The sequence below is a fragment of the Ascaphus truei genome, chromosome 20, assembly GCF_040206685.1.
Source record: "Ascaphus truei isolate aAscTru1 chromosome 20, aAscTru1.hap1, whole genome shotgun sequence".
Lineage (NCBI taxonomy): Eukaryota > Metazoa > Chordata > Amphibia > Anura > Ascaphidae > Ascaphus > Ascaphus truei.
Window position 1 is genome coordinate 18,946,561 of NC_134502.1, and position 26,203 is coordinate 18,972,763.

Here is a 26,203-nt window from a genome sequence, read left to right on the forward strand (position 1 = left end):
GACTGTCAAAAATTGCTAATGCTGACTATATTGCAAGTCATCACAGCGGGGTATTGGGAAAAGTTTTCAACTAGCAATAATCACGCCTCGGGTTAACCACATGGGCTATGATACTGCCACTGCGCAAAGTTAACTTTCTACTGGCTTAGTGAAACCACCAGCCCACAAGAAGCCCTCATTACAATGGTGGCTTGCCAAATGCAGGAGCTGGTTCAGTGCTATGGATTGTGGGAGTTAATATGGTAATTCAACTGTGAACTAGAAAGACTCTCTTGCAGTTCCACAAACAACCACTTGCAGTGTATCTGCATGCAAACGCTTCAGCCAGAGGTGTATTTGGGACCAAATACATGATCTCTCCTCTCTTACCAGTGATCTGACTGTGAAATAACAATTATGATTGAATATTGCTATTTCAAACCTACTGGAAGTTGCTCGAAAACATGATCTCATATGAAAAAGAAATGTTTTCTCGCAGTGATATTCATGTCAAATGTGAAAGTCACACATTTAGACTTCAAAAAATAAAATCCATACAGATCAAATGAGCAACTTCAGTAGCTCAGGGACATGGCATGTACTTGCTTTTATATATGTAAATCTTCAGCACCCGGGTGGGTAACCCACTCTTAACACCAACGAGATCATATCAGATATACACACTCGTCATGCAGATAGTATGGACTCATTCATGGTAGGTTTGGTAGGGAAATATATCATCAACATGGTTAGTGCATTATGAACATTATTATAACCACTTTCGACACAACACCCAAGGTCTCTGTGGCGCAATTGGTTAGCGCGTTCGGCTGTTAACCGAAAGGTTGGTGGTTCAAGCCCACCCAGGGATGCCTGTTTTCCACCCGACAGCTCTTTTCTTGACTAGGTCTGCCCATGGAATCAAGTAGCCGGGAAAACCCCGAAAACATTCACATCCCTGATTATATTATACCCACTTATCTCCTTCAAGACATTTAATGAGATTTTAAAATAGAATGTCTGATGACTAATTGTCGTTTCATGCACTAAACAAAAGACTTCTTTTTCTATGCATCAGTGTTGGTATCTATTAAGTGAAGTTGCTTGAGAAACGGGATGCCAGAACAAGAACTATATGAATACTGCTTTTGTTGTGGTGGAAATAGAAACATTTGGTGATAGATGAATCCTAGTGAAGAGCACAGGATTATCTGCAAACCAAGATGGGATTGGAAACATCTGGGGACAATAGGTCGAGTGTGGTCATTGAGAGCGTACAATTATTTCCCACCTAAGATTGCCTCACATGCGATAGATATGTCAATTTATAGATAGAAAGATGCGTTAACAGTTAATACCTGCAATCCTGTGATAACACTCAGTACTCTAACATATCCTTATACATGACACTAATTTCATCATTAGGTATATGTTTCATTGGTTTGACCTGAAAGCCTGACTGCGCAATAACAATTATTATTGAATTATTTTACAATGCATACTTATTCCGGGGCTCCTCCTACATTTTTCATTTGTATGCCAGTCTTCGGGGCATTTTCACGTATCTCACAAAGTTTAGTCCACAGGACATTAAGAAATGACATATGTTCCGTTTAGGTTCTTGCTCAAGACCTTGATGAGGTGGGCAGGCTTGAATCATGTTTTGGTCAAAAGATGCAACCTGATGACTCCTTTGTCAAACAGACGTACCTTGTAAATGTAAACCTGACACTAGTATATTTGAGCCCAAATTGGTAGGAGAGCAGGATTTGTTTTGGTTTTACCAGCAGCAGTTACCCTTGTAAAGGGAGGAGGAGCGCGGTAATCCGTACAGTCTTCCACAAATGTTTGGCCAATTCTTTTCCTTGCGGCATACTCCATAAGGGCATTTTATTCTCTTGTTAGTGATACTTTGCATCATAGGGGTAGGTTATCATCTTGCCTGGTTCCAGCTTTACACCGTTTCCTAAAGAATGGCATTATCTATATTTAGACACAAAGATCAGTCTCTCGTGAGACTGTCAAAAATTGCTAATGCTGACTATATTGCAAGTCATCACAGCGGGGTATTGGGAAAAGTTTTCAACTAGCAATAATCACGCCTCAGATCAACCTCATGGGCTATGATACTGCCACTGCGCAAAGTTAACTTTCTACTGGCTTAGTAACCACCAGCCCACAAGAAGCCCTCATTACACTGGTGGCTAGCAAATGCAGGAGCTGGTTCAGTGCTATGGATTGTGGGAGTTAATATGGTAATTCAACTGTGAACTAGAAAGACTCTCTTGCAGTTCCACAAACAACCACTTGCAGTGTATCTGCATGCAAACGCTTCAGCCAGAGGTGTATTTGGGACCAAATACATGATCTCTCCTCTCTTACCAGTGACCTGACTGTTAAATAACAATTATGATTGAATATTGCTATTTCAAACCTACTGGAAGTTGCTCGAAAACATGATCTCATATGAAAAAGAAATGTTTTCTCGCAGCGATATTCATGTCAAATGTGAAAGTCACACATTTAGACTTGAAAAATAAAATCCATACAGATCAAATGAGCAACTTCAGTAGCTCAGGGATATGGCATGTACTTGGTTTTATATATGTCAATCTTCGGGACCCGGGTGGGTAACCACCTTTAAACACCAATGAGATCATATCAGATATACACCCTCGTCATGCAGATAGTATGGACTCATTCATTGTAGGTTTGGTAGGGAAATATATCATCAACATGGTTCGTGAATTATGAACATTATTAGAACCACTTTCGACAAAACACACAAGGTCTCTGTGGCGCAATTGGTTAGCGCGTTCGGCTGTTAACCGAAAGGTTGGTGGTTCAAGCCCACCCAGGGACGTCTGTTTTCCACCCGACAGCTCTTTTCTTGACTAGTTCTGCCCATGGAATCAAGTAGCCGGGAAAACCCCGAAAACATTCACATCCCTGATTATATTATACCCACTTATCTCCTTCAAGACATTTAATGAGATTTTAAAATAGAATGTCTGATGACTAATTGTCGTTTCATGCACTAAACAAAAGACTTCTTTTTCTATGCATCAGTGTTGGTATCTATTAAGTGAAGTTGCTTGAGAAACGGGATGCCAGAACAAGAACTATATTAATAGTGCTTTTGTTGTGGTGGAAATAGAAACATTTGGTGATAGATGGATCCTAGTGAAGAGCACAGGATTATCTGCAAACCAAGATGGGATTGGAAACATCTGGGGACAATAGGTCGAGTGTGGTCATTGAGAGCGTACAATTATTTCCCACCTAAGATTGCCTCACATGCGATAGATATGTCAATTTATAGATAGAAAGATGCGTTAACAGTTAATACCTGCAATCCTGTGATAACACTCAGTACTCTAACATATCCTTATACATGACACTAATTTCATCATTAGGTATATGTTTCATTGGTTTGACCTGAAAGCCTGACTGCGCAATAACAATTATTATTGAATTATTTTACAATGCATACTTATTCCGGGGCTCCTCCTACATTTTTCATTTGTATGCCAGTCTTCGGGGCATTTTCACGTATCTCACAAAGTTTAGTCCACAGGACATTAAGAAATGACATATGTTCCGTTTAGGTTCTTGCTCAAGACCTTGATGAGGTGGGCAGGCTTGAATCATGTTTTGGTCAAAAGATGCAACCTGATGACTCCTTTGTCAAACAGACGTACCTTGTAAATGTAAACCTGACACTAGTATATTTGAGCCCAAATTGGTAGGAGAGCAGGATTTGTTTTGGTTTTACCAGCAGCAGTTACCCTTGTAAAGGGAGGAGGAGCGCGGTAATCCGTACAGTCTTCCACAAATGTTTGGCCAATTCTTTTCCTTGCGGCATACTCCATAAGGGCATTTTATTCTCTTGTTAGTGATACTTTGCATCATAGGGGTAGGTTATCATCTTGCCTGGTTCCAGCTTTACACCGTTTCCTAAAGAATGGCATTATCTATATTTAGACACAAAGATCAGTCTCTCGTGAGACTGTCAAAAATTGCTAATGCTGACTATATTGCAAGTCATCACAGCGGGGTATTGGGAAAAGTTTTCAACTAGCAATAATCACGCCTCGGATCAACCTCATGGGCTATGATACTGCCACTGCGCAAAGTTAACTTTCTACTGGCTTAGTAACCACCAGCCCACAAGAAGCCCTCATTACACTGGTGGCTAGCAAATGCAGGAGCTGGTTCAGTGCTATGGATTGTGGGAGTTAATATGGTAATTCAACTGTGAACTAGAAAGACTCTCTTGCAGTTCCACAAACAACCACTTGCAGTGTATCTGCATGCAAACGCTTCAGCCAGAGGTGTATTTGGGACCAAATACATGATCTCTCCTCTCTTACCAGTGACCTGACTGTTAAATAACAATTATGATTGAATATTGCTATTTCAAACCTACTGGAAGTTGCTCGAAAACATGATCTCATATGAAAAAGAAATGTTTTCTCGCGGCGATATTCATGTCAAATGTGAAAGTCACACATTTAGACTTGAAAAATAAAATCCATACAGATCAAATGAGCAACTTCAGTAGCTCAGGGATATGGCATGTACTTGGTTTTATATATGTCAATCTTCGGGACCCGGGTGGGTAACCACCTTTAAACACCAATGAGATCATATCAGATATACACACTCGTCATGCAGATAGTATGGACTCATTCATTGTAGGTTTGATAGGGAAATATATCATCAACATGGTTCGTGAATTATGAACATTATTAGAACCACTTTCGACAAAACACACAAGGTCTCTGTGGCGCAATTGGTTAGCGCGTTCGGCTGTTAACCGAAAGGTTGGTGGTTCAAGCCCACCCAGGGACGTCTGTTTTCCACCCGACAGCTCTTTTCTTGACTAGTTCTGCCCATGGAATCAAGTAGCCGGGAAAACCCCGAAAACATTCACATCCCTGATTATATTATACCCACTTATCTCCTTCAAGACATTTAATGAGATTTTAAAATAGAATGTCTGATGACTAATTGTCGTTTCATGCACTAAACAAAAGACTTCTTTTTCTATGCATCAGTGTTGGTATCTATTAAGTGAAGTTGCTTGAGAAACGGGATGCCAGAACAAGAACTATATTAATAGTGCTTTTGTTGTGGTGGAAATAGAAACATTTGGTGATAGATGGATCCTAGTGAAGAGCACAGGATTATCTGCAAACCAAGATGGGATTGGAAACATCTGGGGACAATAGGTCGAGTGTGGTCATTGAGAGCGTACAATTATTTCCCACCTAAGATTGCCTCACATGCGATAGATATGTCAATTTATAGATAGAAAGATGCGTTAACAGTTAATACCTGCAATCCTGTGATAACACTCAGTACTCTAACATATCCTTATACATGACACTAATTTCATCATTAGGTATATGTTTCATTGGTTTGACCTGAAAGCCTGACTGCGCAATAACAATTATTATTGAATTATTTTACAATGCATACTTATTCCGGGGCTCCTCCTACATTTTTCATTTGTATGCCAGTCTTCGGGGCATTTTCACGTATCTCACAAAGTTTAGTCCACAGGACATTAAGAAATGACATATGTTCCGTTTAGGTTCTTGCTCAAGACCTTGATGAGGTGGGCAGGCTTGAATCATGTTTTGGTCAAAAGATGCAACCTGATGACTCCTTTGTCAAACAGACGTACCTTGTAAATGTAAACCTGACACTAGTATATTTGAGCCCAAATTGGTAGGAGAGCAGGATTTGTTTTGGTTTTACCAGCAGCAGTTACCCTTGTAAAGGGAGGAGGAGCGCGGTAATCCGTACAGTCTTCCACAAATGTTTGGCCAATTCTTTTCCTTGCGGCATACTCCATAAGGGCATTTTATTCTCTTGTTAGTGATACTTTGCATCATAGGGGTAGGTTATCATCTTGCCTGGTTCCAGCTTTACACCGTTTCCTAAAGAATGGCATTATCTATATTTAGACACAAAGATCAGTCTCTCGTGAGACTGTCAAAAATTGCTAATGCTGACTATATTGCAAGTCATCACAGCGGGGTATTGGGAAAAGTTTTCAACTAGCAATAATCACGCCTCGGATCAACCTCATGGGCTATGATACTGCCACTGCGCAAAGTTAACTTTCTACTGGCTTAGTAACCACCAGCCCACAAGAAGCCCTCATTACACTGGTGGCTAGCAAATGCAGGAGCTGGTTCAGTGCTATGGATTGTGGGAGTTAATATGGTAATTCAACTGTGAACTAGAAAGACTCTCTTGCAGTTCCACAAACAACCACTTGCAGTGTATCTGCATGCAAACGCTTCAGCCAGAGGTGTATTTGGGACCAAATACATGATCTCTCCTCTCTTACCAGTGACCTGACTGTTAAATAACAATTATGATTGAATATTGCTATTTCAAACCTACTGGAAGTTGCTCGAAAACATGATCTCATATGAAAAAGAAATGTTTTCTCGCGGCGATATTCATGTCAAATGTGAAAGTCACACATTTAGACTTGAAAAATAAAATCCATACAGATCAAATGAGCAACTTCAGTAGCTCAGGGATATGGCATGTACTTGGTTTTATATATGTCAATCTTCGGGACCCGGGTGGGTAACCACCTTTAAACACCAATGAGATCATATCAGATATACACACTCGTCATGCAGATAGTATGGACTCATTCATTGTAGGTTTGGTAGGGAAATATATCATCAACATGGTTCGTGAATTATGAACATTATTAGAACCACTTTCGACAAAACACACAAGGTCTCTGTGGCGCAATTGGTTAGCGCGTTCGGCTGTTAACCGAAAGGTTGGTGGTTCAAGCCCACCCAGGGACGTCTGTTTTCCACCCGACAGCTCTTTTCTTGACTAGTTCTGCCCATGGAATCAAGTAGCCGGGAAAACCCCGAAAACATTCACATCCCTGATTATATTATACCCACTTATCTCCTTCAAGACATTTAATGAGATTTTAAAATAGAATGTCTGATGACTAATTGTCGTTTCATGCACTAAACAAAAGACTTCTTTTTCTATGCATCAGTGTTGGTATCTATTAAGTGAAGTTGCTTGAGAAACGTGATGCCAGAACAAGAACTATATTAATAGTGCTTTTGTTGTGGTGGAAATAGAAACATTTGGTGATAGATGGATCCTAGTGAAGAGCACAGGATTATCTGCAAACCAAGATGGGATTGGAAACATCTGGGGACAATAGGTCGAGTGTGGTCATTGAGAGCGTACAATTATTTCCCACCTAAGATTGCCTCACATGCGATAGATATGTCAATTTATAGATAGAAAGATGCGTTAACAGTTAATACCTGCAATCCTGTGATAACACTCAGTACTCTAACATATCCTTATACATGACACTAATTTCATCATTAGGTATATGTTTCATTGGTTTGACCTGAAAGCCTGACTGCGCAATAACAATTATTATTGAATTATTTTACAATGCATACTTATTCCGGGGCTCCTCCTACATTTTTCATTTGTATGCCAGTCTTCGGGGCATTTTCACGTATCTCACAAAGTTTAGTCCACAGGACATTAAGAAATGACATATGTTCCGTTTAGGTTCTTGCTCAAGACCTTGATGAGGTGGGCAGGCTTGAATCATGTTTTGGTCAAAAGATGCAACCTGATGACTCCTTTGTCAAACAGACGTACCTTGTAAATGTAAACCTGACACTAGTATATTTGAGCCCAAATTGGTAGGAGAGCAGGATTTGTTTTGGTTTTACCAGCAGCAGTTACCCTTGTAAAGGGAGGAGGAGCGCGGTAATCCGTACAGTCGTCCACAAATGTTTGGCCAATTCTTTTCCTTGCGGCATACTCCATAAGGGCATTTTATTCTCTTGTTAGTGATACTTTGCATCATAGGGGTAGGTTATCATCTTGCCTGGTTCCAGCTTTACACCGTTTCCTAAAGAATGGCATTATCTATATTTAGACACAAAGATCAGTCTCTCGTGAGACTGTCAAAAATTGCTAATGCTGACTATATTGCAAGTCATCACAGCGGGGTATTGGGAAAAGTTTTCAACTAGCAATAATCACGCCTCGGATCAACCTCATGGGCTATGATACTGCCACTGCGCAAAGTTAACTTTCTACTGGCTTAGTAACCACCAGCCCACAAGAAGCCCTCATTACACTGGTGGCTAGCAAATGCAGGAGCTGGTTCAGTGCTATGGATTGTGGGAGTTAATATGGTAATTCAACTGTGAACTAGAAAGACTCTCTTGCAGTTCCACAAACAACCACTTGCAGTGTATCTGCATGCAAACGCTTCAGCCAGAGGTGTATTTGGGACCAAATACATGATCTCTCCTCTCTTACCAGTGACCTGACTGTTAAATAACAATTATGATTGAATATTGCTATTTCAAACCTACTGGAAGTTGCTCGAAAACATGATCTCATATGAAAAAGAAATGTTTTCTCGCGGCGATATTCATGTCAAATGTGAAAGTCACACATTTAGACTTGAAAAATAAAATCCATACAGATCAAATGAGCAACTTCAGTAGCTCAGGGATATGGCATGTACTTGGTTTTATATATGTCAATCTTCGGGACCCGGGTGGGTAACCACCTTTAAACACCAATGAGATCATATCAGATATATACACTCGTCATGCAGATAGTATGGACTCATTCATTGTAGGTTTGGTAGGGAAATATATCATCAACATGGTTCGTGAATTATGAACATTATTAGAACCACTTTCGACAAAACACACAAGGTCTCTGTGGCGCAATTGGTTAGCGCGTTCGGCTGTTAACCGAAAGGTTGGTGGTTCAAGCCCACCCAGGGACGTCTGTTTTCCACCCGACAGCTCTTTTCTTGACTAGTTCTGCCCATGGAATCAAGTAGCCGGGAAAACCCCGAAAACATTCACATCCCTGATTATATTATACCCACTTATCTCCTTCAAGACATTTAATAAGATTTTAAAATAGAATGTCTGATGACTAATTGTCGTTTCATGCACTAAACAAAAGACTTCTTTTTCTATGCATCAGTGTTGGTATCTATTAAGTGAAGTTGCTTGAGAAACGGGATGCCAGAACAAGAACTATATTAATAGTGCTTTTGTTGTGGTGGAAATAGAAACATTTGGTGATAGATGGATCCTAGTGAAGAGCACAGGATTATCTGCAAACCAAGATGGGATTGGAAACATCTGGGGACAATAGGTCGAGTGTGGTCATTGAGAGCGTACAATTATTTCCCACCTAAGATTGCCTCACATGCGATAGATATGTCAATTTATAGATAGAAAGATGCGTTAACAGTTAATACCTGCAATCCTGTGATAACACTCAGTACTCTAACATATCCTTATACATGACACTAATTTCATCATTAGGTATATGTTTCATTGGTTTGACCTGAAAGCCTGACTGCGCAATAACAATTATTATTGAATTATTTTACAATGCATACGTATTCCGGGGCTCCTCCTACATTTTTCATTTGTATGCCAGTCTTCGGGGCATTTTCACGTATCTCACAAAGTTTAGTCCACAGGACATTAAGAAATGACATATGTTCCGTTTAGGTTCTTGCTCAAGACCTTGATGAGGTGGGCAGGCTTGAATCATGTTTTGGTCAAAAGATGCAACCTGATGACTCCTTTGTCAAACAGACGTACCTTGTAAATGTAAACCTGACACTAGTATATTTGAGCCCAAATTGGTAGGAGAGCAGGATTTGTTTTGGTTTTACCAGCAGCAGTTACCCTTGTAAAGGGAGGAGGAGCGCGGTAATCCGTACAGTCTTCCACAAATGTTTGGCCAATTCTTTTCCTTGCGGCATACTCCATAAGGGCATTTTATTCTCTTGTTAGTGATACTTTGCATCATAGGGGTAGGTTATCATCTTGCCTGGTTCCAGCTTTACACCGTTTCCTAAAGAATGGCATTATCTATATTTAGACACAAAGATCAGTCTCTCGTGAGACTGTCAAAAATTGCTAATGCTGACTATATTGCAAGTCATCACAGCGGGGTATTGGGAAAAGTTTTCAACTAGCAATAATCACGCCTCGGATCAACCTCATGGGCTATGATACTGCCACTGCGCAAAGTTAACTTTCTACTGGCTTAGTAACCACCAGCCCACAAGAAGCCCTCATTACACTGGTGGCTAGCAAATGCAGGAGCTGGTTCAGTGCTATGGATTGTGGGAGTTAATATGGTAATTCAACTGTGAACTAGAAAGACTCTCTTGCAGTTCCACAAACAACCACTTGCAGTGTATCTGCATGCAAACGCTTCAGCCAGAGGTGTATTTGGGACCAAATACATGATCTCTCCTCTCTTACCAGTGACCTGACTGTTAAATAACAATTATGATTGAATATTGCTATTTCAAACCTACTGGAAGTTGCTCGAAAACATGATCTCATATGAAAAAGAAATGTTTTCTCGCGGCGATATTCATGTCAAATGTGAAAGTCACACATTTAGACTTGAAAAATAAAATCCATACAGATCAAATGAGCAACTTCAGTAGCTCAGGGATATGGCATGTACTTGGTTTTATATATGTCAATCTTCGGGACCCGGGTGGGTAACCACCTTTAAACACCAATGAGATCATATCAGATATATACACTCGTCATGCAGATAGTATGGACTCATTCATTGTAGGTTTGGTAGGGAAATATATCATCAACATGGTTCGTGAATTATGAACATTATTAGAACCACTTTCGACAAAACACACAAGGTCTCTGTGGCGCAATTGGTTAGCGCGTTCGGCTGTTAACCGAAAGGTTGGTGGTTCAAGCCCACCCAGGGACGTCTGTTTTCCACCCGACAGCTCTTTTCTTGACTAGTTCTGCCCATGGAATCAAGTAGCCGGGAAAACCCCGAAAACATTCACATCCCTGATTATATTATACCCACTTATCTCCTTCAAGACATTTAATGAGATTTTAAAATAGAATGTCTGATGACTAATTGTCGTTTCATGCACTAAACAAAAGACTTCTTTTTCTATGCATCAGTGTTGGTATCTATTAAGTGAAGTTGCTTGAGAAACGGGATGCCAGAACAAGAACTATATTAATAGTGCTTTTGTTGTGGTGGAAATAGAAACATTTGGTGATAGATGGATCCTAGTGAAGAGCACAGGATTATCTGCAAACCAAGATGGGATTGGAAACATCTGGGGACAATAGGTCGAGTGTGGTCATTGAGAGCGTACAATTATTTCCCACCTAAGATTGCCTCACATGCGATAGATATGTCAATTTATAGATAGAAAGATGCGTTAACAGTTAATCCCTGCAATCCTGTGATAACACTCAGTACTCTAACATACCCTTATACATGACACTAATTTCATCATTAGGTATATGTTTCATTGGTTTGACCTGAAAGCCTGACTGCGCAATAACAATTATTATTGAATTATTTTACAATGCATACTTATTCCGGGGCTCCTCCTACATTTTTCATTTGTATGCCAGTCTTCGGGGCATTTTCACGTATCTCACAAAGTTTAGTCCACAGGACATTAAGAAATGACATATGTTCCGTTTAGGTTCTTGCTCAAGACCTTGATGAGGTGGGCAGGCTTGAATCATGTTTTGGTCAAAAGATGCAACCTGATGACTCCTTTGTCAAACAGACGTACCTTGTAAATGTAAACCTGACACTAGTATATTTGAGCCCAAATTGGTAGGAGAGCAGGATTTGTTTTGGTTTTACCAGCAGCAGTTACCCTTGTAAAGGGAGGAGGAGCGCGGTAATCCGTACAGTCGTCCACAAATGTTTGGCCAATTCTTTTCCTTGCGGCATACTCCATAAGGGCATTTTATTCTCTTGTTAGTGATACTTTGCATCATAGGGGTAGGTTATCATCTTGCCTGGTTCCAGCTTTACACCGTTTCCTAAAGAATGGCATTATCTATATTTAGACACAAAGATCAGTCTCTCGTGAGACTGTCAAAAATTGCTAATGCTGACTATATTGCAAGTCATCACAGCGGGGTATTGGGAAAAGTTTTCAACTAGCAATAATCACGCCTCGGATCAACCTCATGGGCTATGATACTGCCACTGCGCAAAGTTAACTTTCTACTGGCTTAGTAACCACCAGCCCACAAGAAGCCCTCATTACACTGGTGGCTAGCAAATGCAGGAGCTGGTTCAGTGCTATGGATTGTGGGAGTTAATATGGTAATTCAACTGTGAACTAGAAAGACTCTCTTGCAGTTCCACAAACAACCACTTGCAGTGTATCTGCATGCAAACGCTTCAGCCAGAGGTGTATTTGGGACCAAATACATGATCTCTCCTCTCTTACCAGTGACCTGACTGTTAAATAACAATTATGATTGAATATTGCTATTTCAAACCTACTGGAAGTTGCTCGAAAACATGATCTCATATGAAAAAGAAATGTTTTCTCGCGGCGATATTCATGTCAAATGTGAAAGTCACACATTTAGACTTGAAAAATAAAATCCATACAGATCAAATGAGCAACTTCAGTAGCTCAGGGATATGGCATGTACTTGGTTTTATATATGTCAATCTTCGGGACCCGGGTGGGTAACCACCTTTAAACACCAATGAGATCATATCAGATATACACACTCGTCATGCAGATAGTATGGACTCATTCATTGTAGGTTTGGTAGGGAAATATATCATCAACATGGTTCGTGAATTATGAACATTATTAGAACCACTTTCGACAAAACACACAAGGTCTCTGTGGCGCAATTGGTTAGCGCGTTCGGCTGTTAACCGAAAGGTTGGTGGTTCAAGCCCACCCAGGGACGTCTGTTTTCCACCCGACAGCTCTTTTCTTGACTAGTTCTGCCCATGGAATCAAGTAGCCGGGAAAACCCCGAAAACATTCACATCCCTGATTATATTATACCCACTTATCTCCTTCAAGACATTTAATGAGATTTTAAAATAGAATGTCTGATGACTAATTGTCGTTTCATGCACTAAACAAAAGACTTCTTTTTCTATGCATCAGTGTTGGTATCTATTAAGTGAAGTTGCTTGAGAAACGGGATGCCAGAACAAGAACTATATTAATAGTGCTTTTGTTGTGGTGGAAATAGAAACATTTGGTGATAGATGGATCCTAGTGAAGAGCACAGGATTATCTGCAAACCAAGATGGGATTGGAAACATCTGGGGACAATAGGTCGAGTGTGGTCATTGAGAGCGTACAATTATTTCCCACCTAAGATTGCCTCACATGCGATAGATATGTCAATTTATAGATAGAAAGATGCGTTAACAGTTAATACCTGCAATCCTGTGATAACACTCAGTACTCTAACATATCCTTATACATGACACTAATTTCATCATTAGGTATATGTTTCATTGGTTTGACCTGAAAGCCTGACTGCGCAATAACAATTATTATTGAATTATTTTACAATGCATACTTATTCCGGGGCTCCTCCTACATTTTTCATTTGTATGCCAGTCTTCGGGGCATTTTCACGTATCTCACAAAGTTTAGTCCACAGGACATTAAGAAATGACATATGTTCCGTTTAGGTTCTTGCTCAAGACCTTGATGAGGTGGGCAGGCTTGAATCATGTTTTGGTCAAAAGATGCAACCTGATGACTCCTTTGTCAAACAGACGTACCTTGTAAATGTAAACCTGACACTAGTATATTTGAGCCCAAATTGGTAGGAGAGCAGGATTTGTTTTGGTTTTACCAGCAGCAGTTACCCTTGTAAAGGGAGGAGGAGCGCGGTAATCCGTACAGTCTTCCACAAATGTTTGGCCAATTCTTTTCCTTGCGGCATACTCCATAAGGGCATTTTATTCTCTTGTTAGTGATACTTTGCATCATAGGGGTAGGTTATCATCTTGCCTGGTTCCAGCTTTACACCGTTTCCTAAAGAATGGCATTATCTATATTTAGACACAAAGATCAGTCTCTCGTGAGACTGTCAAAAATTGCTAATGCTGACTATATTGCAAGTCATCACAGCGGGGTATTGGGAAAAGTTTTCAACTAGCAATAATCACGCCTCGGATCAACCTCATGGGCTATGATACTGCCACTGCGCAAAGTTAACTTTCTACTGGCTTAGTAACCACCAGCCCACAAGAAGCCCTCATTACACTGGTGGCTAGCAAATGCAGGAGCTGGTTCAGTGCTATGGATTGTGGGAGTTAATATGGTAATTCAACTGTGAACTAGAAAGACTCTCTTGCAGTTCCACAAACAACCACTTGCAGTGTATCTGCATGCAAACGCTTCAGCCAGAGGTGTATTTGGGACCAAATACATGATCTCTCCTCTCTTACCAGTGACCTGACTGTTAAATAACAATTATGATTGAATATTGCTATTTCAAACCTACTGGAAGTTGCTCGAAAACATGATCTCATATGAAAAAGAAATGTTTTCTCGCGGCGATATTCATGTCAAATGTGAAAGTCACACATTTAGACTTGAAAAATAAAATCCATACAGATCAAATGAGCAACTTCAGTAGCTCAGGGATATGGCATGTACTTGGTTTTATATATGTCAATCTTCGGGACCCGGGTGGGTAACCACCTTTAAACACCAATGAGATCATATCAGATATATACACTCGTCATGCAGATAGTATGGACTCATTCATTGTAGGTTTGGTAGGGAAATATATCATCAACATGGTTCGTGAATTATGAACATTATTAGAACCACTTTCGACAAAACACACAAGGTCTCTGTGGCGCAATTGGTTAGCGCGTTCGGCTGTTAACCGAAAGGTTGGTGGTTCAAGCCCACCCAGGGACGTCTGTTTTCCACCCGACAGCTCTTTTCTTGACTAGTTCTGCCCATGGAATCAAGTAGCCGGGAAAACCCCGAAAACATTCACATCCCTGATTATATTATACCCACTTATCTCCTTCAAGACATTTAATGAGATTTTAAAATAGAATGTCTGATGACTAATTGTCGTTTCATGCACTAAACAAAAGACTTCTTTTTCTATGCATCAGTGTTGGTATCTATTAAGTGAAGTTGCTTGAGAAACGGGATGCCAGAACAAGAACTATATTAATAGTGCTTTTGTTGTGGTGGAAATAGAAACATTTGGTGATAGATGGATCCTAGTGAAGAGCACAGGATTATCTGCAAACCAAGATGGGATTGGAAACATCTGGGGACAATAGGTCGAGTGTGGTCATTGAGAGCGTACAATTATTTCCCACCTAAGATTGCCTCACATGCGATAGATATGTCAATTTATAGATAGAAAGATGCGTTAACAGTTAATCCCTGCAATCCTGTGATAACACTCAGTACTCTAACATACCCTTATACATGACACTAATTTCATCATTAGGTATATGTTTCATTGGTTTGACCTGAAAGCCTGACTGCGCAATAACAATTATTATTGAATTATTTTACAATGCATACTTATTCCGGGGCTCCTCCTACATTTTTCATTTGTATGCCAGTCTTCGGGGCATTTTCACGTATCTCACAAAGTTTAGTCCACAGGACATTAAGAAATGACATATGTTCCGTTTAGGTTCTTGCTCAAGACCTTGATGAGGTGGGCAGGCTTGAATCATGTTTTGGTCAAAAGATGCAACCTGATGACTCCTTTGTCAAACAGACGTACCTTGTAAATGTAAACCTGACACTAGTATATTTGAGCCCAAATTGGTAGGAGAGCAGGATTTGTTTTGGTTTTACCAGCAGCAGTTACCCTTGTAAAGGGAGGAGGAGCGCGGTAATCCGTACAGTCGTCCACAAATGTTTGGCCAATTCTTTTCCTTGCGGCATACTCCATAAGGGCATTTTATTCTCTTGTTAGTGATACTTTGCATCATAGGGGTAGGTTATCATCTTGCCTGGTTCCAGCTTTACACCGTTTCCTAAAGAATGGCATTATCTATATTTAGACACAAAGATCAGTCTCTCGTGAGACTGTCAAAAATTGCTAATGCTGACTATATTGCAAGTCATCACAGCGGGGTATTGGGAAAAGTTTTCAACTAGCAATAATCACGCCTCGGATCAACCTCATGGGCTATGATACTGCCACTGCGCAAAGTTAACTTTCTACTGGCTTAGTAACCACCAGCCCACAAGAAGCCCTCATTACACTGGTGGCTAGCAAATGCAGGAGCTGGTTCAGTGCTATGGATTGTGGGAGTTAATATGGTAATTCAACTGTGAACTAGAAAGACTCTCTTGCAGTTCCACAAACAACCACTTGCAGTGTATCTGCATGCAAACGCTTCAGCCAGAGGTGTATTTGGGACCAAATACATGATCTCTCCTCTCTTACCAGTGACCTGACTGTTAAATAACAATTATGATTGAATATTGCTATTTCAAACCTACTGGAAGTTGCTCGAAAACATGATCTCATATGAAAAAGAAATGTTTTCTCGCGGCGATATTCATGTCAAATGTGAAAGTCACACATTTAGACTTGAAAAATAAAATCCATACAGATCAAATGAGCAACTTCAGTAGCTCAGGGATATGGCATGTACTTGGTTTTATATATGTCAATCTTCGGGACCCGGGTGGGTAACCACCTTTAAACACCAATGAGATCATATCAGATATATACACTCGTCATGCAGATAGTATGGACTCATTCATTGTAGGTTTGGTAGGGAAATATATCATCAACATGGTTCGTGAATTATGAACATTATTAGAACCACTTTCGACAAAACACACAAGGTCTCTGTGGCGCAATTGGTTAGCGCGTTCGGCTGTTAACCGAAAGGTTGGTGGTTCAAGCCCACCCAGGGACGTCTGTTTTCCACCCGACAGCTCTTTTCTTGACTAGTTCTGCCCATGGAATCAAGTAGCCGGGAAAACCCCGAAAACATTCACATCCCTGATTATATTATACCCACTTATCTCCTTCAAGACATTTAATGAGATTTTAAAATAGAATGTCTGATGACTAATTGTCGTTTCATGCACTAAACAAAAGACTTCTTTTTCTATGCATCAGTGTTGGTATCTATTAAGTGAAGTTGCTTGAGAAACGGGATGCCAGAACAAGAACTATATTAATAGTGCTTTTGTTGTGGTGGAAATAGAAACATTTGGTGATAGATGGATCCTAGTGAAGAGCACAGGATTATCTGCAAACCAAGATGGGATTGGAAACATCTGGGGACAATAGGTCGAGTGTGGTCATTGAGAGCGTACAATTATTTCCCACCTAAGATTGCCTCACATGCGATAGATATGTCAATTTATAGATAGAAAGATGCGTTAACAGTTAATCCCTGCAATCCTGTGATAACACTCAGTACTCTAACATACCCTTATACATGACACTAATTTCATCATTAGGTATATGTTTCATTGGTTTGACCTGAAAGCCTGACTGCGCAATAACAATTATTATTGAATTATTTTACAATGCATACTTATTCCGGGGCTCCTCCTACATTTTTCATTTGTATGCCAGTCTTCGGGGCATTTTCACGTATCTCACAAAGTTTAGTCCACAGGACATTAAGAAATGACATATGTTCCGTTTAGGTTCTTGCTCAAGACCTTGATGAGGTGGGCAGGCTTGAATCATGTTTTGGTCAAAAGATGCAACCTGATGACTCCTTTGTCAAACAGACGTACCTTGTAAATGTAAACCTGACACTAGTATATTTGAGCCCAAATTGGTAGGAGAGCAGGATTTGTTTTGGTTTTACCAGCAGCAGTTACCCTTGTAAAGGGAGGAGGAGCGCGGTAATCCGTACAGTCGTCCACAAATGTTTGGCCAATTCTTTTCCTTGCGGCATACTCCATAAGGGCATTTTATTCTCTTGTTAGTGATACTTTGCATCATAGGGGTAGGTTATCATCTTGCCTGGTTCCAGCTTTACACCGTTTCCTAAAGAATGGCATTATCTATATTTAGACACAAAGATCAGTCTCTCGTGAGACTGTCAAAAATTGCTAATGCTGACTATATTGCAAGTCATCACAGCGGGGTATTGGGAAAAGTTTTCAACTAGCAATAATCACACCTCGGATCAACCTCATGGGCTATGATACTGCCACTGCGCAAAGTTAACTTTCTACTGGCTTAGTAACCACCAGCCCACAAGAAGCCCTCATTACACTGGTGGCTAGCAAATGCAGGAGCTGGTTCAGTGCTATGGATTGTGGGAGTTAATATGGTAATTCAACTGTGAACTAGAAAGACTCTCTTGCAGTTCCACAAACAACCACTTGCAGTGTATCTGCATGCAAACGCTTCAGCCAGAGGTGTATTTGGGACCAAATACATGATCTCTCCTCTCTTACCAGTGACCTGACTGTTAAATAACAATTATGATTGAATATTGCTATTTCAAACCTACTGGAAGTTGCTCGAAAACATGATCTCATATGAAAAAGAAATGTTTTCTCGCGGCGATATTCATGTCAAATGTGAAAGTCACACATTTAGACTTGAAAAATAAAATCCATACAGATCAAATGAGCAACTTCAGTAGCTCAGGGATATGGCATGTACTTGGTTTTATATATGTCAATCTTCGGGACCCGGGTGGGTAACCACCTTTAAACACCAATGAGATCATATCAGATATACACACTCGTCATGCAGATAGTATGGACTCATTCATTGTAGGTTTGGTAGGGAAATATATCATCAACATGGTTCGTGAATTATGAACATTATTAGAACCACTTTCGACAAAACACACAAGGTCTCTGTGGCGCAATTGGTTAGCGCGTTCGGCTGTTAACCGAAAGGTTGGTGGTTCAAGCCCACCCAGGGACGTCTGTTTTCCACCCGACAGCTCTTTTCTTGACTAGTTCTGCCCATGGAATCAAGTAGCCGGGAAAACCCCGAAAACATTCACATCCCTGATTATATTATACCCACTTATCTCCTTCAAGACATTTAATGAGATTTTAAAATAGAATGTCTGATGACTAATTGTCGTTTCATGCACTAAACAAAAGACTTCTTTTTCTATGCATCAGTGTTGGTATCTATTAAGTGAAGTTGCTTGAGAAACGGGATGCCAGAACAAGAACTATATTAATAGTGCTTTTGTTGTGGTGGAAATAGAAACATTTGGTGATAGATGGATCCTAGTGAAGAGCACAGGATTATCTGCAAACCAAGATGGGATTGGAAACATCTGGGGACAATAGGTCGAGTGTGGTCATTGAGAGCGTACAATTATTTCCCACCTAAGATTGCCTCACATGCGATAGATATGTCAATTTATAGATAGAAAGATGCGTTAACAGTTAATACCTGCAATCCTGTGATAACACTCAGTACTCTAACATATCCTTATACATGACACTAATTTCATCATTAGGTATATGTTTCATTGGTTTGACCTGAAAGCCTGACTGCGCAATAACAATTATTATTGAATTATTTTACAATGCATACTTATTCCGGGGCTCCTCCTACATTTTTCATTTGTATGCCAGTCTTCGGGGCATTTTCACGTATCTCACAAAGTTTAGTCCACAGGACATTAAGAAATGACATATGTTCCGTTTAGGTTCTTGCTCAAGACCTTGATGAGGTGGGCAGGCTTGAATCATGTTTTGGTCAAAAGATGCAACCTGATGACTCCTTTGTCAAACAGACGTACCTTGTAAATGTAAACCTGACACTAGTATATTTGAGCCCAAATTGGTAGGAGAGCAGGATTTGTTTTGGTTTTACCAGCAGCAGTTACCCTTGTAAAGGGAGGAGGAGCGCGGTAATCCGTACAGTCTTCCACAAATGTTTGGCCAATTCTTTTCCTTGCGGCATACTCCATAAGGGCATTTTATTCTCTTGTTAGTGATACTTTGCATCATAGGGGTAGGTTATCATCTTGCCTGGTTCCAGCTTTACACCGTTTCCTAAAGAATGGCATTATCTATATTTAGACACAAAGATCAGTCTCTCGTGAGACTGTCAAAAATTGCTAATGCTGACTATATTGCAAGTCATCACAGCGGGGTATTGGGAAAAGTTTTCAACTAGCAATAATCACGCCTCGGATCAACCTCATGGGCTATGATACTGCCACTGCGCAAAGTTAACTTTCTACTGGCTTAGTAACCACCAGCCCACAAGAAGCCCTCATTACACTGGTGGCTAGCAAATGCAGGAGCTGGTTCAGTGCTATGGATTGTGGGAGTTAATATGGTAATTCAACTGTGAACTAGAAAGACTCTCTTGCAGTTCCACAAACAACCACTTGCAGTGTATCTGCATGCAAACGCTTCAGCCAGAGGTGTATTTGGGACCAAATACATGATCTCTCCTCTCTTACCAGTGACCTGACTGTTAAATAACAATTATGATTGAATATTGCTATTTCAAACCTACTGGAAGTTGCTCGAAAACATGATCTCATATGAAAAAGAAATGTTTTCTCGCGGCGATATTCATGTCAAATGTGAAAGTCACACATTTAGACTTGAAAAATAAAATCCATACAGATCAAATGAGCAACTTCAGTAGCTCAGGGATATGGCATGTACTTGGTTTTATATATGTCAATCTTCGGGACCCGGGTGGGTAACCACCTTTAAACACCAATGAGATCATATCAGATATATACACTCGTCATGCAGATAGTATGGACTCATTCATTGTAGGTTTGGTAGGGAAATATATCATCAACATGGTTCGTGAATTATGAACATTATTAGAACCACTTTCGACAAAACACACAAGGTCTCTGTGGCGCAATTGGTTAGCGCGTTCGGCTGTTAACCGAAAGGTTGGTGGTTCAAGCCCACCCAGGGACGTCTGTTTTCCACCCGACAGCTCTTTTCTTGACTAGTTCTGCCCATGGAATCAAGTAGCCGGGAAAACCCCGAAAACATTCACATCCCTGATTATATTATACCCACTTATCTCCTTCAAGACATTTAATGAGATTTTAAAATAGAATGTCTGATGACTAATTGTCGTTTCATGCACTAAACAAAAGACTTCTTTTTCTATGCATCAGTGTTGGTATCTATTAAGTGAAGTTGCTTGAGAAACGGGATGCCAGAACAAGAACTATATTAATAGTGCTTTTGTTGTGGTGGAAATAGAAACATTTGGTGATAGATGGATCCTAGTGAAGAGCACAGGATTATCTGCAAACCAAGATGGGATTGGAAACATCTGGGGACAATAGGTCGAGTGTGGTCATTGAGAGCGTACAATTATTTCCCACCTAAGATTGCCTCACATGCGATAGATATGTCAATTTATAGATAGAAAGATGCGTTAACAGTTAATACCTGCAATCCTGTGATAACACTCAGTACTCTAACATACCCTTATACATGACACTAATTTCATCATTAGGTATATGTTTCATTGGTTTGACCTGAAAGCCTGACTGCGCAATAACAATTATTATTGAATTATTTTACAATGCATACTTATTCCGGGGCTCCTCCTACATTTTTCATTTGTATGCCAGTCTTCGGGGCATTTTCACGTATCTCACAAAGTTTAGTCCACAGGACATTAAGAAATGACATATGTTCCGTTTAGGTTCTTGCTCAAGACCTTGATGAGGTGGGCAGGCTTGAATCATGTTTTGGTCAAAAGATGCAACCTGATGACTCCTTTGTCAAACAGACGTACCTTGTAAATGTAAACCTGACACTAGTATATTTGAGCCCAAATTGGTAGGAGAGCAGGATTTGTTTTGGTTTTACCAGCAGCAGTTACCCTTGTAAAGGGAGGAGGAGCGCGGTAATCCGTACAGTCGTCCACAAATGTTTGGCCAATTCTTTTCCTTGCGGCATACTCCATAAGGGCATTTTATTCTCTTGTTAGTGATACTTTGCATCATAGGGGTAGGTTATCATCTTGCCTGGTTCCAGCTTTACACCGTTTCCTAAAGAATGGCATTATCTATATTTAGACACAAAGATCAGTCTCTCGTGAGACTGTCAAAAATTGCTAATGCTGACTATATTGCAAGTCATCACAGCGGGGTATTGGGAAAAGTTTTCAACTAGCAATAATCACGCCTCGGATCAACCTCATGGGCTATGATACTGCCACTGCGCAAAGTTAACTTTCTACTGGCTTAGTAACCACCAGCCCACAAGAAGCCCTCATTACACTGGTGGCTAGCAAATGCAGGAGCTGGTTCAGTGCTATGGATTGTGGGAGTTAATATGGTAATTCAACTGTGAACTAGAAAGACTCTCTTGCAGTTCCACAAACAACCACTTGCAGTGTATCTGCATGCAAACGCTTCAGCCAGAGGTGTATTTGGGACCAAATACATGATCTCTCCTCTCTTACCAGTGACCTGACTGTTAAATAACAATTATGATTGAATATTGCTATTTCAAACCTACTGGAAGTTGCTCGAAAACATGATCTCATATGAAAAAGAAATGTTTTCTCGCGGCGATATTCATGTCAAATGTGAAAGTCACACATTTAGACTTGAAAAATAAAATCCATACAGATCAAATGAGCAACTTCAGTAGCTCAGGGATATGGCATGTACTTGGTTTTATATATGTCAATCTTCGGGACCCGGGTGGGTAACCACCTTTAAACACCAATGAGATCATATCAGATATATACACTCGTCATGCAGATAGTATGGACTCATTCATTGTAGGTTTGGTAGGGAAATATATCATCAACATGGTTCGTGAATTATGAACATTATTAGAACCACTTTCGACAAAACACACAAGGTCTCTGTGGCGCAATTGGTTAGCGCGTTCGGCTGTTAACCGAAAGGTTGGTGGTTCAAGCCCACCCAGGGACGTCTGTTTTCCACCCGACAGCTCTTTTCTTGACTAGTTCTGCCCATGGAATCAAGTAGCCGGGAAAACCCCGAAAACATTCACATCCCTGATTATATTATACCCACTTATCTCCTTCAAGACATTTAATAAGATTTTAAAATAGAATGTCTGATGACTAATTGTCGTTTCATGCACTAAACAAAAGACTTCTTTTTCTATGCATCAGTGTTGGTATCTATTAAGTGAAGTTGCTTGAGAAACGGGATGCCAGAACAAGAACTATATTAATAGTGCTTTTGTTGTGGTGGAAATAGAAACATTTGGTGATAGATGGATCCTAGTGAAGAGCACAGGATTATCTGCAAACCAAGATGGGATTGGAAACATCTGGGGACAATAGGTCGAGTGTGGTCATTGAGAGCGTACAATTATTTCCCACCTAAGATTGCCTCACATGCGATAGATATGTCAATTTATAGATAGAAAGATGCGTTAACAGTTAATACCTGCAATCCTGTGATAACACTCAGTACTCTAACATATCCTTATACATGACACTAATTTCATCATTAGGTATATGTTTCATTGGTTTGACCTGAAAGCCTGACTGCGCAATAACAATTATTATTGAATTATTTTACAATGCATACTTATTCCGGGGCTCCTCCTACATTTTTCATTTGTATGCCAGTCTTCGGGGCATTTTCACGTATCTCACAAAGTTTAGTCCACAGGACATTAAGAAATGACATATGTTCCGTTTAGGTTCTTGCTCAAGACCTTGATGAGGTGGGCAGGCTTGAATCATGTTTTGGTCAAAAGATGCAACCTGATGACTCCTTTGTCAAACAGACGTACCTTGTAAATGTAAACCTGACACTAGTATATTTGAGCCCAAATTGGTAGGAGAGCAGGATTTGTTTTGGTTTTACCAGCAGCAGTTACCCTTGTAAAGGGAGGAGGAGCGCGGTAATCCGTACAGTCTTCCACAAATGTTTGGCCAATTCTTTTCCTTGCGGCATACTCCATAAGGGCATTTTATTCTCTTGTTAGTGATACTTTGCATCATAGGGGTAGGTTATCATCTTGCCTGGTTCCAGCTTTACACCGTTTCCTAAAGAATGGCATTATCTATATTTAGACACAAAGATCAGTCTCTCGTGAGACTGTCAAAAATTGCTAATGCTGACTATATTGCAAGTCATCACAGCGGGGTATTGGGAAAAGTTTTCAACTAGCAATAATCACGCCTCGGATCAACCTCATGGGCTATGATACTGCCACTGCGCAAAGTTAACTTTCTACTGGCTTAGTAACCACCAGCCCACAAGAAGCCCTCATTACACTGGTGGCTAGCAAATGCAGGAGCTGGTTCAGTGCTATGGATTGTGGGAGTTAATATGGTAATTCAACTGTGAACTAGAAAGACTCTCTTGCAGTTCCACAAACAACCACTTGCAGTGTATCTGCATGCAAACGCTTCAGCCAGAGGTGTATTTGGGACCAAATACATGATCTCTCCTCTCTTACCAGTGACCTGACTGTTAAATAACAATTATGATTGAATATTGCTATTTCAAACCTACTGGAAGTTGCTCGAAAACATGATCTCATATGAAAAAGAAATGTTTTCTCGCGGCGATATTCATGTCAAATGTGAAAGTCACACATTTAGACTTGAAAAATAAAATCCATACAGATCAAATGAGCAACTTCAGTAGCTCAGGGATATGGCATGTACTTGGTTTTATATATGTCAATCTTCGGGACCCGGGTGGGTAACCACCTTTAAACACCAATGAGATCATATCAGATATACACACTCGTCATGCAGATAGTATGGACTCATTCATTGTAGGTTTGGTAGGGAAATATATCATCAACATGGTTCGTGAATTATGAACATTATTAGAACCACTTTCGACAAAACACACAAGGTCTCTGTGGCGCAATTGGTTAGCGCGTTCGGCTGTTAACCGAAAGGTTGGTGGTTCAAGCCCACCCAGGGACGTCTGTTTTCCACCCGACAGCTCTTTTCTTCACTAGGTCTGCCCATGGAATCAAGTAGCCGGGAAAACCCCGAAAACATTCACATCCCTGATTATATTATACCCACTTATCTCCTTCAAGACATTTAATGAGATTTTAAAATAGAATGTCTGATGACTAATTGTCGTTTCATGCACCAAACAAAAGACTTCTTTTTCTATGCATCAGTGTTGGTATCTATTAAGTGAAGTTGCTTGAGAAACGGGATGCCAGAACAAGAACTATATTAATACTGCTTTTGTTGTGGTGGAAATAGAAATATTTGGTGATAGATGAATCCTAGTGAAGAGCACAGGATTATCTGCAAACCAAGATGGGATTGGAAACATCTGGGGACAATAGGTCGAGTGTGGTCATTGAGAGCGTACAATTATTTCCCACCTAAGATTGCCTCACATGTGATAGATATGTCAATTTATAGATAGAAAGATGCGTTAACAGTTAATACCTGCAATCCTGTGATAACGCTCATGAATATATAATATCCTAATATTTCAACTACGAAAATGTTATTTTCGGAAATAAGACACCCACATAGTTGAAAAAAGCAGTTATTGTATAAATAATATACATTGAATTAATTGCATTTTGGTGTGTGATGTTAAACGTGTGTAGATATAAATATATATAAAACTAGAATGGCAAATATATATATATATTTGCCATTCTAGTATAAATATATATATTTTTCCGAAGCTCCAATGATTTATTAAATGATGCTTCTCTCAAATTAAGACAGTGGGGAACTAGAAGCAGACACAAGTGAAGATGCTCATTCTCTGCCATGTGACTTGAAACACTAAATGATCTAGTACTTATCTTTGCAACATAACATGCAACATTCTAAGAATTCTGTTTCATATTCTAAATCAAAGAATCACTTGTTTGTATAGTGTCTGGTTTCTAATAGACCATATACAGTGTACATCATTTTACAAAAACGTGTTTAAAAAATAAATTATATATATACATAATTTGGCAAATATTGTGGGATTTTTGCAGTTCTGTTTAATAAAAAGATCAAAATAAGTAACACAATTTTTTTTTGCAGAAGATGGTTTTGATCCATTGACCACATGTTAACAGAAGACTGTGTGCAAGTCCCTTATACTTGTTTTGTTTGGTGTTTGTAATAGACAATATACATAATTGTACAATGAAAAAACATTATATCAATATACATATATGAAAAGTTTGGCAAATAAAGTGGCATATTTGTAGTTCTGTGGTCTAAAATGATAAAAAAAAAAATAGGTAAATAACAGATTATATTCAAGTTTTCTTTTGTGTTGAGAAGATAGCCAGGCTCAGCAGTATATTCCTCCTGATTCATATGCATCACTTTAATCTATTTAAATATAATAATCTCACATTTTCTAGGAGATAATTGATGCATAATTGAAAGATGGAGAGCTTTATTTT

The 26,203-nt window shown here is 39.8% G+C and overlaps 25 non-coding genes across 25 annotated transcripts in view; 12 read left to right on the forward strand and 13 right to left on the reverse strand.

Moving 5' to 3' along the window:
- The window catches only part of LOC142471513 (U4 spliceosomal RNA), a 141-nt gene extending 10 nt beyond the window's left edge, over positions 1 to 131 (reverse strand). Inside the window, exon 1 of the small nuclear RNA XR_012789472.1 lies at positions 1 to 131. This exon is cut by the window's left edge and continues 10 nt beyond it. This is a non-coding gene — a small nuclear RNA (U4 spliceosomal RNA).
- A 1,854-nt stretch (positions 132 to 1,985) lies between these two features.
- LOC142471511 (U4 spliceosomal RNA) lies at positions 1,986 to 2,126 on the reverse strand. Its single transcript, XR_012789470.1, has one exon. It is a non-coding gene; the product is annotated as a U4 spliceosomal RNA (small nuclear RNA).
- A 642-nt stretch (positions 2,127 to 2,768) lies between these two features.
- TRNAN-GUU (transfer RNA asparagine (anticodon GUU)) lies at positions 2,769 to 2,842 on the forward strand. The gene has a single exon. It is a non-coding gene; the product is annotated as a tRNA-Asn (tRNA).
- A 1,134-nt stretch (positions 2,843 to 3,976) lies between these two features.
- LOC142471489 (U4 spliceosomal RNA) lies at positions 3,977 to 4,117 on the reverse strand. The gene has a single exon (XR_012789449.1). It is a non-coding gene; the product is annotated as a U4 spliceosomal RNA (small nuclear RNA).
- Positions 4,118 to 4,759: 642 nt separating this feature from the next.
- On the forward strand, positions 4,760 to 4,833 carry TRNAN-GUU (transfer RNA asparagine (anticodon GUU)). Its single transcript has one exon. It is a non-coding gene; the product is annotated as a tRNA-Asn (tRNA).
- A 1,134-nt stretch (positions 4,834 to 5,967) lies between these two features.
- Positions 5,968 to 6,108, reverse strand: LOC142471490 (U4 spliceosomal RNA). Its single transcript, XR_012789450.1, has one exon. It is a non-coding gene; the product is annotated as a U4 spliceosomal RNA (small nuclear RNA).
- A 642-nt stretch (positions 6,109 to 6,750) lies between these two features.
- Positions 6,751 to 6,824, forward strand: TRNAN-GUU (transfer RNA asparagine (anticodon GUU)). The gene has a single exon. It is a non-coding gene; the product is annotated as a tRNA-Asn (tRNA).
- A 1,134-nt stretch (positions 6,825 to 7,958) lies between these two features.
- Positions 7,959 to 8,099, reverse strand: LOC142471492 (U4 spliceosomal RNA). The gene has a single exon (XR_012789452.1). It is a non-coding gene; the product is annotated as a U4 spliceosomal RNA (small nuclear RNA).
- A 642-nt stretch (positions 8,100 to 8,741) lies between these two features.
- On the forward strand, positions 8,742 to 8,815 carry TRNAN-GUU (transfer RNA asparagine (anticodon GUU)). Its single transcript has one exon. It is a non-coding gene; the product is annotated as a tRNA-Asn (tRNA).
- A 1,134-nt stretch (positions 8,816 to 9,949) lies between these two features.
- LOC142471493 (U4 spliceosomal RNA) lies at positions 9,950 to 10,090 on the reverse strand. Its single transcript, XR_012789453.1, has one exon. It is a non-coding gene; the product is annotated as a U4 spliceosomal RNA (small nuclear RNA).
- A 642-nt stretch (positions 10,091 to 10,732) lies between these two features.
- Positions 10,733 to 10,806, forward strand: TRNAN-GUU (transfer RNA asparagine (anticodon GUU)). The gene has a single exon. It is a non-coding gene; the product is annotated as a tRNA-Asn (tRNA).
- A 1,134-nt stretch (positions 10,807 to 11,940) lies between these two features.
- Positions 11,941 to 12,081, reverse strand: LOC142471494 (U4 spliceosomal RNA). The gene has a single exon (XR_012789454.1). It is a non-coding gene; the product is annotated as a U4 spliceosomal RNA (small nuclear RNA).
- Positions 12,082 to 12,723: 642 nt separating this feature from the next.
- Positions 12,724 to 12,797, forward strand: TRNAN-GUU (transfer RNA asparagine (anticodon GUU)). Its single transcript has one exon. It is a non-coding gene; the product is annotated as a tRNA-Asn (tRNA).
- Positions 12,798 to 13,931: 1,134 nt separating this feature from the next.
- LOC142471495 (U4 spliceosomal RNA) lies at positions 13,932 to 14,072 on the reverse strand. Its single transcript, XR_012789455.1, has one exon. It is a non-coding gene; the product is annotated as a U4 spliceosomal RNA (small nuclear RNA).
- Positions 14,073 to 14,714: 642 nt separating this feature from the next.
- On the forward strand, positions 14,715 to 14,788 carry TRNAN-GUU (transfer RNA asparagine (anticodon GUU)). Its single transcript has one exon. It is a non-coding gene; the product is annotated as a tRNA-Asn (tRNA).
- A 1,134-nt stretch (positions 14,789 to 15,922) lies between these two features.
- On the reverse strand, positions 15,923 to 16,063 carry LOC142471496 (U4 spliceosomal RNA). Its single transcript, XR_012789456.1, has one exon. It is a non-coding gene; the product is annotated as a U4 spliceosomal RNA (small nuclear RNA).
- A 642-nt stretch (positions 16,064 to 16,705) lies between these two features.
- On the forward strand, positions 16,706 to 16,779 carry TRNAN-GUU (transfer RNA asparagine (anticodon GUU)). The gene has a single exon. It is a non-coding gene; the product is annotated as a tRNA-Asn (tRNA).
- A 1,134-nt stretch (positions 16,780 to 17,913) lies between these two features.
- Positions 17,914 to 18,054, reverse strand: LOC142471509 (U4 spliceosomal RNA). Its single transcript, XR_012789469.1, has one exon. It is a non-coding gene; the product is annotated as a U4 spliceosomal RNA (small nuclear RNA).
- Positions 18,055 to 18,696: 642 nt separating this feature from the next.
- TRNAN-GUU (transfer RNA asparagine (anticodon GUU)) lies at positions 18,697 to 18,770 on the forward strand. The gene has a single exon. It is a non-coding gene; the product is annotated as a tRNA-Asn (tRNA).
- Positions 18,771 to 19,904: 1,134 nt separating this feature from the next.
- On the reverse strand, positions 19,905 to 20,045 carry LOC142471497 (U4 spliceosomal RNA). The gene has a single exon (XR_012789457.1). It is a non-coding gene; the product is annotated as a U4 spliceosomal RNA (small nuclear RNA).
- A 642-nt stretch (positions 20,046 to 20,687) lies between these two features.
- Positions 20,688 to 20,761, forward strand: TRNAN-GUU (transfer RNA asparagine (anticodon GUU)). Its single transcript has one exon. It is a non-coding gene; the product is annotated as a tRNA-Asn (tRNA).
- A 1,134-nt stretch (positions 20,762 to 21,895) lies between these two features.
- On the reverse strand, positions 21,896 to 22,036 carry LOC142471498 (U4 spliceosomal RNA). The gene has a single exon (XR_012789458.1). It is a non-coding gene; the product is annotated as a U4 spliceosomal RNA (small nuclear RNA).
- Positions 22,037 to 22,678: 642 nt separating this feature from the next.
- Positions 22,679 to 22,752, forward strand: TRNAN-GUU (transfer RNA asparagine (anticodon GUU)). The gene has a single exon. It is a non-coding gene; the product is annotated as a tRNA-Asn (tRNA).
- A 1,134-nt stretch (positions 22,753 to 23,886) lies between these two features.
- LOC142471500 (U4 spliceosomal RNA) lies at positions 23,887 to 24,027 on the reverse strand. Its single transcript, XR_012789459.1, has one exon. It is a non-coding gene; the product is annotated as a U4 spliceosomal RNA (small nuclear RNA).
- Positions 24,028 to 24,669: 642 nt separating this feature from the next.
- TRNAN-GUU (transfer RNA asparagine (anticodon GUU)) lies at positions 24,670 to 24,743 on the forward strand. Its single transcript has one exon. It is a non-coding gene; the product is annotated as a tRNA-Asn (tRNA).
- The last annotated feature ends 1,460 nt before the right edge of the window (positions 24,744 to 26,203 follow it).